Source organism: Podarcis bocagei (assembly GCF_964188305.1).
Source record: "Podarcis bocagei genome assembly, chromosome: 11".
NCBI classification, from domain to species: domain Eukaryota; kingdom Metazoa; phylum Chordata; class Lepidosauria; order Squamata; family Lacertidae; genus Podarcis; species Podarcis bocagei.
In genome coordinates this window covers 26,938,473-26,952,339 of record NC_138136.1, presented here as the reverse complement: position 1 = coordinate 26,952,339, position 13,867 = coordinate 26,938,473, and positions in this window count along the sequence as shown.

Genomic DNA, 13,867 nt, shown 5'->3' with positions numbered 1-13,867 from the left:
TAGAACTCCAACTGTCCCCCTTTTACTTGATCATAAATCTTACACAACAAGTTCATTACATTTGGAAATGTATCCTGAGAAAGTGTAGATTTGCCTCGTCCCACGCAACACCTTCAAGCACTTCTAACCTTTTAATTACATGTTCAGGTTACAATTCTGAAATTAAACTTGAGCTCATAAATCGTAACTGTTTGCTTCTAATTTTATAGGCTCTTAAGTAGTTTCATAATATTGGGGCTTGCGAGCTGTAAAAAACAAATGAGAGGAACATAATTCTGTTTGTGGCTCAATAGTTCTGAGTCATTGCAGATCCTGACTCCCTCTAATGGAGAAATATGTGTAAGGATAGCTGGAGATAGGAAAGAAGGAAATTGTCCCAAGTTAGTTGAAATATACCAAATATTGATGTATAAAATGCTTGCATGTGAGAGGTCACATGTAGAATTTCATAGCTATATGTGAAAGCAACACATTCCTACATGGAATAAGGAAACTGTTCGTAAGACTCCACTGCTAGAAACTTAAATTTTTATCTTTTTTTGAGTGCCACATGGCTTGTAGGGATCAGGTTTAGTGAATAGAGGTCAGAACCCATCTCCCAGAAAGCCTTGTGTAGAAAACCGTTGAGAATGTTAAGCCCCATTTGCCACCTCCTCCGGCTTACGTAAGTTGGTTTCCTTTTCTTAGGATAAATATATATGAACGCAATATAGACAAAGCTGGGGGTGTGTGGCACTGAGTCTGAGTACAGAGGAATGATAAACAATCTTAGGACAAGGTGGTTAGAATAGGTCTCCCTGGTAATTATCCTACAAAAGCCTAAATCCATGTGTCTGGAGTTCAATAGTATCTGAGGCACTGCTCCAACAAAGGCCTTGGCTTAACAGAACAGAGGAGAAAGGCTTCTCTAGGCATTATCCCCAGCTCCTTTCTTGTAAGATTTAAAAGCAAAGGCGGGCTTCTTGTAGTTTTACCTGCGCTGAATTGGTTCAGTCAGGTTCTGTGACGTTGCCAACTCAACATCCGGGGAAGAGAGTTGTTATGAAATTGGTTCTACTTCCTCATGTGAATTGCGTAACTATAGCTGCAAACTGAGTTTACAGCTGAGGTGATTTTGGGACTCCCTTCTTCATTCCATCGTCTGTTGAGAAGCCCTATGTTTCTAAGGCCATCCATTTGGTGAAGAGAAGCTTTCAACCACTTGGCTGTAACTTGTCTTTCAACTCAGAGTAAGAAAGCACAGCGGTACCCATTTGCTGTTCCTACTTCTCAGCCCCCAACACTTATCACGATATGCGCTCTATGGAGCAAATAAAATTCTGACTCAGGTTGCTAGATCTCGGACAGGGATGTACAGTGGTGCCTCGCAAGACGAAAAGAATCCGTTCCGCGAGTCTCTTCGTCTTGCGGTTTTTTCGTCTTGCGAAGCAAGCCCATTAGCGGCTTAGTGGATTAGCGCTATTAGCGGCTTAGCGGGCTTAGCGGATCAGCTGATAAGCGGTTTAGCGGCTTAGCGGATCAGCTGATAAGCGGCTTAGCGGATCAGCTGATAAGCGGCTTAGCGGCTTGGGAAAAAGGGGGGGGGGAAACCCCACAGGAACTCGCAAGACATTTTCGTCTTGCGAAGCAAGCCCATAGGAAATTCGTTTTGCGAAGCACCTCCAAAACGGAAAACCCTTTCGTCTAGCGGGTTTTCCGTCTTGCGAGGCATTCGTCTTGCGGGGCACCACTATACCTATGACGAAGAAGACTGGGGCAGTAGAACAGCTGTCCTTTTCATCCCCTAGGCCTGGACCCTTGTCCCCACTTCCTGTTGTGAGCAGGGCTCTAATTTTGCCCTACAGCAAAAATAAATGTATGAGGAGAGCGGGAGGCAATTTTGGTGGACAGAAGAGGCTGTTACTGCATCCTTTCTCCCCTTGGCCCTTTAACAAAATATTTATCTCCGTTAGTGGACTGGGTATTTTGTAATTTCAACAATAAATTAATCAGTTGTGTGTTTCTCCTCACCTGCCTCATGGAATCCACATCTTGAATAAGAAGAAAAGGCCAAGCATCTATCTTCTTAGGAGGCTAACAACAATAACTGGTTGCAATGACTTCTTCAAAGGCTAGTCCATTCTGAAGAGAATTGCTGACCTGAGGTGAATTCTACTCATTAATCCCCAGGAAGTTCCCCGTGTCTTGGTCATTAAGGTCTAATTGCTAGGTTAAGCTTAACTATATCAATATAATTGTGTGTCACTTGTGCTTTTTAAGTGAGAGGTTAATGGTCGTGCTCCACTAATTTAAGGCACATGGGATTTTGTTTTGCTCATAAGATGCAGATTAGCTGGCTAGAGCTCCACCAAAGGAACAATATTATCGTAATGAGTCTGCACGTGGCCCCATGCTGACATTACAAGTCTCTTTGGGATGGCCTTGGGTAAAATACACACACAAGGAGTCGTTTCAGAAGATGAGCAGGTGGAATAGATTGAGCAATTTGCTCTTACTGGTAATGGTCGTTTGGGGAAATGTGATTTTATTTTTGGTTCCCTTTTCCTTCCCTAGAGTTTTCTACGGCACTTTTAAAAAATGTAACGGTAACAAATGATAAGTTAATTGCAGACACGTTATCCAGCAGTTGCCAATAGCCATCTCATTCAACTCCAGCTTTGCAAGCTTTGAAAGCAACTGCAACAGAGAACATTACATCAAGCATTGTTGGGCTCGGGCAGCTAAGTTTTCAGTTCATTGTGATAATGGCCAAAATTGAGGAGCGTTTGGTAAATCATCTTTCTCAAGGCGTATTCTAATATGTGAATGGATGATTCAAGGGACAGTGAAAGGTTGCCTGGATAGTCCAGTTGGTTAGAGTGTGGTGCTGATAACACCAAGGTTGCAGGTTCGATCCCTGTATGGGACAGCTGCATATTCATGCATTACAAGGGGTTGGACTAAATGATCCTTCCAATGCTACAGTTCTACGATTCTATAGGTAAAGGTAAAGGGACCCCTGACCATTAGGTCCAGTCGTGGCCAACTCTGGGGTTGCAGCGCTCATCTCCCTTTATTGGCCGAGGGAGCCGGGTCATGTGGCCAGCATGACTAAGCCGCTTCTGGCGAACCAGAGCAGCGCACGGAAACGCCGTTTACCTTCCTGCCAGAGCAGTACCTATTTATCTACTTGCACTTTGATGTGCTTTCGAACTGCTAGGTTGGCAGGAGCAGGGACTGAGCAACAGGAACTCACCCCGTTGTAGGGATTCGAACCGCTGACCTTTGGATCGGCAAGTCCTAGGCTCTGTGGTTTCACCCACAGCGCCACCTGAGTCCCTATCTACGATTCTATAAGTGCTGGTAAATTCTTTTGCCGCACCCCTATTTGCTCCACCATCCTCCAGCCCAAGTATATGAAGGTTCTATGCCATATGGATTAAACACTTGCTCCCTTCACTGTTTCCTTTGCCACCGTTTTGTCCCCCAAGCTAGTTTTTCCCCAGAGTTGACTGGATTATTTAAAAAAGAATGGTAATTGCACATTGATGATGATGATGATGATGATGATGATGATGATAATAAGCACCAAGTACATGGGTGAAAACTACTGATGGTGACAAATTTCAGTATTTCAGAACTACCCTCATTTGAGTCCAAAATGCTCAATCCAGAATGCTTTAATTTATTTCAACATGTATACTCTTGGGGTATCCACTGCCACAAGCATGGGAATTGTGGTTTCCAGTTCCACTCAGTTTCATAAATTGTGCTGGTAGGCACTGGAACTTACAATTCCCACGCATCCCCTTGACAGAGCCCTTGAGAATGAGCCATATGCAGCTTCTGCTTCCTCCAGCCACCAAGTTTGCCAACACATCCTCTTTTGCAAGAGCAAGTTTGCTTGGGGAAATGACAGGTTGGCAGAGAAGTCTGGAGACCAGCTCCTCGGGGCTTGTCTACCACCCCACCCCACCCACCCGCAACATTTCTTAGTGACTTTTTACGAAAGTCTTAAGTTTTCTCTGATAGCTCGTTTTTACTAAGTCTTTCGAGAAGTCGAAGTACAACACAGCTTGCAAGAGAGGCATCTCATCCACAGTACCACTGTGGGTGGCATAACTTTTAGCCTCAATTGACTGAGTCAGGTTAACATGGTAGAGGGATTCAGCAGGCAGGAGTGTACTTGGCTGCCAAAGGCTTGGTATGGAGAAGGAATGGGGAACCTAGTTCCTTCCAGATGTTGAACTCCTAACAATGGCCAGGGAGTCGTAGTCCAATAATATCTGGAGGATCGCAGGCTAGCCACCCCCTGGTAAAGAGGATTATGCAGATGGAGGAGGAGGAGGTATGAGAGCTACACATGGCGAGGAGCTGTGGAGAAAAGGAAGGAGCCACATTGGTTTGAAATAATCAGGCAAATTTGTGGCCTCAGATCTCTAGTAAGGATTATTAAGCACCATATAGTGGTACCTCAGGTTAAGTACTTAATTCGTTCCGGAGGTCCGTACTTAACCTGAAGCACTACTTTAGCTAATGGGGCCTCCTGCTGCTGCCACGCCGCCAGAGCACAATTTCTGTTCTCATCCTGAAGCAAAGTTCTTAACCTGAAGCACTATTTCTGGGTTAGCGGAGTCTGTAACCTGAAGCGTATGTAACCCGAGGTACCACTGTATTCATTTAAAATTCTGTATGTATATATATATATATATATATATATATGCAGGTTTTGGTGTCTTCGGGTGTCTTCCCGTGTAAGAGTTGGGGTGTCTAGGCGACGTTTCGACGAGGTCTCACTCGTCATCTTCAGGCTGGTGCTTTCGGCTTCTTGTTACTAGAACAGAGCAGGATCTCAGTGTTTGAGTTCCTATAAATACTGTTGAGGGGGTGTGGTGTATAGCCTCCAACGTTCTGGGCAGAGAGGGAGTTCCCAGGTTAGTGTGCCTTTTCTTCTTTTGTTCCTTAATTACTTGAGGGATATCTTGAGTGATTTCTTGAGTGATATTCTGAGTACCACTTAGGAGGGTCATTAGGTGTGGATTAGTTGCTAAAGCTTTCGTGTCTTGGCACAAAACCACAGCTCGCCCCTATACACGAAGCCAAGCCAGAGCACAACTAAGTGCAGTACAGCCATCTTCTCAAAAAAACTCTTCACAAGCTCAAGAGGTCAAGACACGAAAGCTTTAGCAACTAATCCACACCTAATGACCCTCCTAAGTGGTACTCAGAATATCACTCAAGAAATCACTCAAGATATCCCTCAAGTAATTAAGGAACAAAAGAAGAAAAGGCACACTAACCTGGGAACTCCCTCACTGCCCAGAACGTTGGAGGCTATACACCACACCCCCTCAACAGTATTTATAGGAACTCAAACACTGAGATCCTGCTCTGTTCTAGTAACAAGAAGCCGAAAGCACCAGCCTGAAGATGACGAGTGAGACCTCGTCGAAACGTCACCTAGACACCCCAACTCTTACACGGGAAGACACCCGAAGACACCAAAACCTGCATTCCTGTACCCGTGAAAATCTACGAAAGCAAATATATATATATATATATATATATATATATATATATATATATATATATATATATATGCAGGTTTTGGTGTTTTCGGGTATCTTCCCGTGTAAGAGTTGGGGTGTCTAGGCGACGTTTCGACGAGGTCTCACTCGTCATCTTCAGGCTGGTGCTTTCGGCTTCTTGTTACTAGAACAGAGCAGGATCTCAGTGTTTGAGTTCCTATAAATACTGTTGAGGGGGTGTGGTGTATAGCCTCCAACGTTCTGGGCAGAGAGGAAGTTCCCAGGTTATTGTGCCTTTTCTTCTTTTGTTCATTAATTACTTGAGGGATATCTTGAGTGATTTCTTGAGTGATATTCTGAGTACCACTTAGGAGGGTCATTAGGTGTGGATTAGTTGCTAAAGCTTTCGTGTCTTGACCTCTTGAGCTTGTGAAGAGTTTTTCTGAGTTTTTCTGAGAAGAGTTTTTCTGAGAAGATGGCTGTACTGCACTTAGTTGTGCTCTGGCTTGGCTTCGTGTATAGGGGCGAGCTGTGGTTTTGTGCCCTGTGCCAGCCAGATCTGTGTAGGGATTGCAGGGGGGTGCAGCATCCGGAGGTGCCACTATGGTTTGGCTACTGGATGGTATCTGTAATTTATCTGTGGAGAGGGTCTGGGTTTGGGTCTGGTGTGGTTGATTGGAGATGGCGTTCTGTGTGCCTCTGGTTCTGGTGTCGGTTTTTGTGGGGAGGGCTAATTTCCAGATGTCTGGCAGGCGGGACGTGTCGTCACGCTTGTTCATGTTGTGAGGGTGTTTCTCTATCTCGATGGCTTCCATGATTATTCTCTTGTGGTGATGTTCCATGTTAAAGAGCAATTTGGAATCTGCAAAATTAATTTATATATTATATATTAAATTAATTAATATATATATGCTTTCGTAGATTTTCACGGGTACAGGAATGCAGGTTTTGGTGTCTTCGGGTGTCTTCCCGTGTAAGAGTTGGGGTGTCTAGGCGACGTTTCGACGAGGTCTCACTCGTCATCTTCAGGCTGGTGCTTTCGGCTTCTTGTTACTGGAACAGAGCAGGATCTCAGTGTTTGAGTTCCTATAAATACTGTTGAGGGGGTGTGGTGTATAGCCTCCAACGTTCTGGGCAGAGAGGAAGTTCCCAGGTTAGTGTGTCTTTTCTTCTTTTGTTCATTAATTACTTGAGGGATATCTTGAGTGATTTCTTGAGTGATATTCTGAGTACCACTTAGGAGGGTCATTAGGTGTGGATTAGTTGCTAAAGCTTTCGTGTCTTGACCTCTTGACCTAGTGAAGAGTTTTTTCTGAGAAGATGGCTGTACTGCACTTAGTTGTGCTCTGGCTTGGCTTCGTGTATAGGGGCGAGCTGTGGTTTTGTGCCCTGTGCCAGCCAGATCTGTGTAGGGATTGCAGGGGGGTGCAGCATCCGGAGGTGCCACTATGGTTTGGCTACTGGATGGTGTCTGTAATTTATCTGTGGAGAGGGTCTGGGTTTGGGTCTGGTGTGGTTGATTGGAGATGGCGTTCTGTGTGCCTCTGGTTCTGGTGTCGGTTTTTGTGGGGAGGGCTATTTTCCAGATGTCTGGCAGGCGGGACGTATCGTCACGCTTGTTCATGTTGTGAGGGTGTTTCTCTATCTCGATGGCTTCCATGATTATTCTCTTGTGGTGGTGTTCCATGTTAAAGAGCAATTTGGAATCTGAAAAATTAATTTCGTGTCCTGTTTCTTTCATGTGTTGGTAAAGAGAGGAAGTTTTTTTCTTCTTTTTTGACGGCATTCTTGTGTTCTGCGATACGTGCATTTATTCGTCTGTTTGTTTGTCCAATGTACGTGGCTGGGCAGACTTTGCAGGGTATTTCATAGACCCCTTGGTTTTCTAACTGGATTTTATCTTTGGGGTTTCTGAGGATATTGGCTATTTTTTGGTTGGTGCAAAAGGCTGTTTTGATATTGTGTTTATGGAGGATTTTGCTAATTTTATCTGTAGTGCCCTTGATATAAGGAAGGAGGGCCATGCCATTGTTTTCTTCTGTGTCTTGCTTTTTTGGGGGTGTTTCTTTTTGGATTAGCTTCGTAACCCTGTTTTGCTGGTATCCGTTGGCGATTAACACATTTGAAAGATTCTGTAACTCAGTTGTCAAGTGGTCTTTGTCAGCCAGGCGTTTGGTTCTGGAGATGAGAGTCTTGGCTACGGAGTTTATTTGTGCAGGGTGGTGGTGTGATTGTGCATGTAAGAAGAAAAAACTTCCTCTCTTTACCAACACATGAAAGAAACAGGACACGAAATTAATTTTTCAGATTCCAAATTGCTCTTTAACATGGAACACCACCACAAGAGAATAATCATGGAAGCCATCGAGATAGAGAAACACCCTCACAACATGAACAAGCGTGACGATACGTCCCGCCTGCCAGACATCTGGAAAATAGCCCTCCCCACAAAAACCGACACCAGAACCAGAGGCACACAGAACGCCATCTCCAATCAACCACACCAGACCCAAACCCAGACCCTCTCCACAGATAAATTACAGACACCATCCAGTAGCCAAACCATAGTGGCACCTCCGGATGCTGCACCCCCCTGCAATCCCTACACAGATCTGGCTGGCACAGGGCACAAAACCACAGCTCGCCCCTATACACGAAGCCAAGCCAGAGCACAACTAAGTGCAGTACAGCCATCTTCTCAGAAAAAACTCTTCACTAGGTCAAGAGGTCAAGACACGAAAGCTTTAGCAACTAATCCACACCTAATGACCCTCCTAAGTGGTACTCAGAATATCACTCAAGAAATCACTCAAGATATCCCTCAAGTAATTAATGAACAAAAGAAGAAAAGACACACTAACCTGGGAACTTCCTCTCTGCCCAGAACGTTGGAGGCTATACACCACACCCCCTCAACAGTATTTATAGGAACTCAAACACTGAGATCCTGCTCTGTTCCAGTAACAAGAAGCCGAAAGCACCAGCCTGAAGATGACGAGTGAGACCTCGTCGAAACGTCGCCTAGACACCCCAACTCTTACACGGGAAGACACCCGAAGACACCAAAACCTGCATATATATATATATATATATATATATATATATATATATATATATATATATATATTATTAAAAACTTCAACATAACAATTATCAAAAACATATCATCTTCATCATTTCCCCCCCATTTTCCCCCTCACCCCTCCCCAAGAAAAACCCTCCTTCCCTCCCCCCCAGACTTCCCTCAGCTCCTCTGTTTTTTCAACCCATGTTATTCTCTGCATATTGTAAAATTGTAAAGATCCTTAAATTATCTGTCTATTTTGTTAACAATAATAAATTTGTGTGTGTTTTTTCAAAACCTGCCAAGGAGTCCAATTCATTTTGTTGTTTTTTAAAGTAGTTTGTAAAAAGTTCCCATTCTAAAATTCTGTATAAATATTTTTAAAGGTGAGGATAAGAGACATCATCTCTTGCTGTGATCTTACTGGTGGAAATAAGCTAATCATAAAAGATGGCCACAACTCAGCAAAGAGCAGTCTGCACACTTTTCTCCATGTGACTCTTGGCTACTGCATACATACAGCTCATACATAGCTCAGTTGGTTAGAACGTGGTGCTGATGATGCCAGGGTTGCAGGTTTGATCCCCATATGGGGCAGCTGCATATTCCTGCATTGCAGAGCGTTAGACTAGAGGATCCTCAGGGTCCCTTTCAACTCTGTGAGTCTATCATTTGCAAGATGGTGCTGCAGAGGAAAATGGGGGCAAGAATCCATTGACTCCTGCATCTTGCTTGGGCATGCTGTGAGTTTTCCAGAAGACTGTGCGTACCACTTTGCATGCCCTCTTTCCCCGGCAGGTGATCAATGTCTGGTCATTAATAAAGCACACATTTTTTGTATGTGTAAGGTCTCAGGTTCATTCCTTGATATATTCAGTTAAAAGAATCTTGTGTATTTAAGCTACAAAAGACCTGTGGCTGAGACCTTACAGCTGGTCAGAGTATGCCAATGGCCTCATCTACATGTGCTCTTTTTAAAAATAGCATAAAATGAATAATTGTGAGCTGCATAAACACTGCAATGTAGACCACTCTATATTTTACTGGGTTATTATAATTCTGCTTTTGTTTGGTTTTGCATAGCTAATCATGGCAAGGGGTAAATTGTGCTGCTGGATTTTGAGATTTCTGCAAGCGTTGCCCACATACTTTCAAACTAGTTTTTACCCTCATGAGGGCTAGAAAACCTTTTGAAAAAATGAAACCTGAGCTTCTCAGGAAGCTGATTTCCCTCCCTTCCCCGTATCGCTTCCTGCACTGCTGTGGAATAATAGCTTATACACATTTCTAATTAAAGAAGCAGCTCCTTATACCCGTTCTGTGAGCTGCTTTATAATTAGGAATGTGTCTATGCTATGATTCTGTGGATTGGGGTGTTTGTTTTTAATGACATCACTGCTGTATAAGTATAGGAATACATCTGCATTTCTGATATGTAGGTAGACCATGAAATGTCAATACATGTTTTATTTGAAAATTGTGCTAGACAATATTCTATCATTTTAATCAATCTGTTTTTCAGGATTATAATTTTTCTCTGAAAATAAATATGTATGCTCCAGTTTGCTACTTGTGCTTAAAAAACACACAATCTTTTTCCAGATTTGCCTGAGGCTGTTAAATAGCAACTAAGAGTATTATTAATGATTTACACAGTGAAAGCCTCCATTCATCTAGAAAATGAGCCCCTATGCAAGGCAAATAACTGTTGCAGGTGTGAGATTTTAGGATCAAAATACAAGGGTTATTGATTTTATAATAGCTATAATTAAGCAGTAATTGGGTAAATCTCTATGTTGTTATTGACTCAATCTCACTGGGGTAACTTCATGTGAACAATCAACTCAAATAAAAGTAAATATAAATATTCAGACTGTAGATCTTAGCAGGTGCGTGGACTTGCATGTTTCCAGTTCTATTACTCTGGAACAGATGGTGTGTTGCTGATTGTTTGCTTAGGACTTTTAAAGTTCTCAAAGGTGCAGTAATGGGTAGAGCTAGACAAAACGGAGGATGTAACATTGAAACCAGACATTACAGGCCTGTTTGGACGATAATGGCTTCTAAAGTGATTTGACGGGAAAGTGACTGTGGGGGAAATGGGGGATGGGAGAAAACTAACAAAATTTAGGAAATGGGTAACTATGTCAGTTAAATTTTATATTTATAAACTTTTCAAATCAGGTCCGTTCGTGTTCCAAAGAATGTGTTCTAACAAAAATAAGCAACTCGCCCCAAAGACCAGCCAACATACCTGAGAACTGGAAAGTGGTGAATATGAGACCAATTTCTGAAAAGGGATCCAGTGAAGATGCTGGAAATTGAAGGACAGTTAGCTTTATGTGTCTTCCAGGAAAATGGATGGGGAGTATGGTTGAAGATAAACTGCAGAATATGTAGGTGCTGAAGCAGAATCAGCATGGCTTGTGAAAGGACAAGTCCTGTTCCATTAACCTATTAAGAGTTCTTTGAGAATGTCAACAAGCGAATGTTAGAATGATGTTGGATAGAAACTAAGGGGTTTTTAGCTGCAATACTATAAGGGAATATGAAAAATGGATTACTAATAGGTAAAGATTTAATGTTACAATATTTTAAAATTAAAGATTAGGATAAACAAAGAGGGGAAGGATTTGCTGAACCAACAAACTGAATTGGAATACAAAAAAGGGAGGCGTGAGGAGGTCCGGGAAACAAGCTAATGAAAAATAAGTAATGGAAAGATTGAGTTGTTTTTAATTATTTTTATTTTTATTTTGTATTTTTTTTTTCTTTTGTAATATTTTGAAAATCTTAATAAATATCTTATTAAAAAAAAAGAGAGAATGTCAACAAGCATATAGTCAGAGGTGATGCTGTTGGCATAGTGTTCCTTGAATTCCAAAAAGTACCCCACCAAAAACTCCTGAACAGGCTTACCAGGAATAAGAGGAGAGGTCCTCTTGTGCATCAGGAACTGGTTAAGTAGCAGGAAGTAGAGAGTAGGAATAAATAGACAGTTCTCCCAATGGAAGGATGTAGAAAGTGGCACCCATCAAGGCTTTGTTTTAGGACAACCCCTTTTTAACTTTAACAATCTAGAGTTGGGGGTGAGCAGTGAGGTAGCCAAGTTTGCCAATTGTCCTAAATTCTTCAGGGTTAAAACAAAGATGGATTGGGAAGAGCTCCAGAAGGATCTCTTGAAACTAAATTAAATGTGCGTAAGATATGATTGTGCTGATTAATCAGCAAAAACCTCTAAGCTCTTTATATACGACAATATAAAATATTCAAAAATACAGATAAAATCAAACTTTAAAAACAAATACAGATATAATACACATTAGTATATGTAAAACCAGCAGTATATTGAAACAATTTATTAAGTCAGCTTTCTGTCCCAACGATAAATTTTATTGCCTTGTCCCCAGTCGTATGAGCCTCCATCTCCAGCAGGCGGCACCCCCCGTAACTCTCCCCACCGCTGGCGCCCCCACCTGGGATGCGCATTGCCGCTGGCACACACCCCTGGGATGCGCAGCGCCGCTGCTAGCTCCTCCTCTGCTTGTCCCTATGGGCATGGTGTGGCACGCCCCATCCCTAGCCCCTATGGGCACCACGTGGCGCGGTGTGTCCAGGCCCTATGGGTGGTTTGCCCTGCTCCTGGGTGCACCACCCCAGGTGCCCAAAAGGCTTCCTCTGCCAGTGTATGTGGTACAGCTCAGAAATATGCTCTGTTGTTTGTGTCTTAGGCTGGAGTAATACTATGAAGTGGTCGTGTGGTATGCACACGTGTGTGTGTGTGTTAGCAGTGAAGGCCCAGCATCTTCCCTGATCAAGAACATCTCCATGTAGAATAGATCATCTTCACTCTGCCAGCAAATCAGCTTCTGGGGAAGGGATGCACACAATACTTGGACTCCTCACTTGCCCCTCAAACAGGAAGTTTTTATTGGCAGGGTTGATTCATTCAATAGATGCGCCAGGGGCAGCCTGCCCCGTTTTACCACCTGGGGCAAAACAGTAAGGTGCTCCACCCATGCTCCCCCCCTCCAAGCCTCACTTACCAGAGTCATGTGGCCTTGGTGGTAGCTTCTGGGTTCCAGCAGTGGCCCACTACCACCACAGGAGAAGTGAGAGAACCTGGAAACCAACGTTGCAGCTGCTTCTCCTGCAAAGGCAGGCTCAAGACATCGGGGGGGGGGGCAAAGAGGAGCTAGATATGCTCCCTTCCACGTTTCTGACCAGATTGCAGACGTAATAATTCAGCTGGTCTCTTTGTGCTGTTGAAAATGAATTAAAAAGTTGCAACCAAGGAAGCTCTTCGAATCCCAACAGTTTTAATTTGTCTATCAACTTAAAGAATTCATGATTAAATTGGGATCTTCCCCTTCACACAGCCCTTGCTCAGTTACTGGCAGTGGTTTAGTATGTGTGAGGGACAGCACAGGGGGTGGTTGCCCCAGGTGGAGAATTGTTAGGGGTGCAAAATTTACAATACCCAGTGCTGCCTCAATATAGGTACAACCCCATAGTCACCTTTGACTAGACTTAACTATCCAGGGGTCCTTTACCTTTTACCTTTATAGCTGCGAGATGAGCGCTGCAAACCCATAAACTCCTTTGACTAGACTTAACCACCCAGGGGTCCATTACCTTTTACCTTTATAGCTGTAGGACGCTGGTGGTGCTGTAGTCTAAACCACTGAGCCTCTTGGGCTTGCCAATCAGAAAGTCGGCGGTTCGAATCCCCGCAATGGGGTGAGCTCCCATTGCTCTGTCCCAGCTCCTGCCAACCTAGCAGTTCGAAAGCACATCAAAGTGCAAGTAGATAAATAGATACCACTGCAGTGGGAAGGTAAATGGCATTTCCATGCATTCTGGTTTCCGCCACAGTGTTCCATTGCACCAGAAGCAGTTTAGTCATGCTGGCCACATGACCCGGAAAGCTGTTTGTGGACAAACACGGGCTCCCTCAGCCTGAAAGCGAGATGAGCACCGCAACCCCATAGTTGCCTTTGACTGGACTTAACCATCCAGGGCTGCTTTACTTTTTACCTTTACAGTGGTACCTCGGGTTTTCGTTCTGGAGGTCCGTTCTTAACCTGAAACTGTTCTTAACCTGAAGCACCACTTTAACTAATGGGGCCTCCTGCTGCCGCTGCGCCGCTGGAGCACAATTTCTGTTCTCATCCTGAAGCAAAGTTCTTAACCTGAGGTACTATTTTCGGGTTAGCCGAGTCTGTAACCTGAAGCGTATTTAACCCGAGGTACCACTGTATAGCTGTGTGCTTCCGTTACTGGTCTTCATTGAAAA